The sequence below is a fragment of the Trypanosoma equiperdum genome, assembly GCF_001457755.1.
Source record: "Trypanosoma equiperdum strain OVI genome assembly, contig: ctg_9, whole genome shotgun sequence".
Lineage (NCBI taxonomy): Eukaryota > Euglenozoa > Kinetoplastea > Trypanosomatida > Trypanosomatidae > Trypanosoma > Trypanosoma equiperdum.
Window position 1 is genome coordinate 768 of NW_027124976.1, and position 457 is coordinate 1,224.

The window sequence follows — 457 nt, forward strand, 5'->3', positions numbered from 1 at the left end:
GTTTTGGCAGCGATATCTAAGAATTGTATAAACTCACTTCCCAATGAAATATTAATAGAAAAAATATAACATAATTATAAAGGTGTTTCATTCATATCCGATTTACTGAGATATGAGTCATATCTCAATTAAACTTTATTGTCACATATTTAATCCATTTCTTATACTCACAAAGCGGAAGTGTCTGAAAACGTCTTTAACCCGCCTCCCGCGCTCCACTTTGCTTGCTCTTTGGACACTTACGGGGTTATCCTTCTGAGGTCACGTGAAACTCCATGCAGAATTAATCTTTCCGTTTCCCAGCACACTCTGTCTATGGCCAAGGCCTCATTAATCACGGGATTGGAATGTGTGTTGCAACCTCGATCCTTTTTCCATAATATGCATGATGGTTGTGTTGTCCACTCATACATGTACGAGACTCCTCTCTATCTTTGGGAAGGCAAATATTCACAAG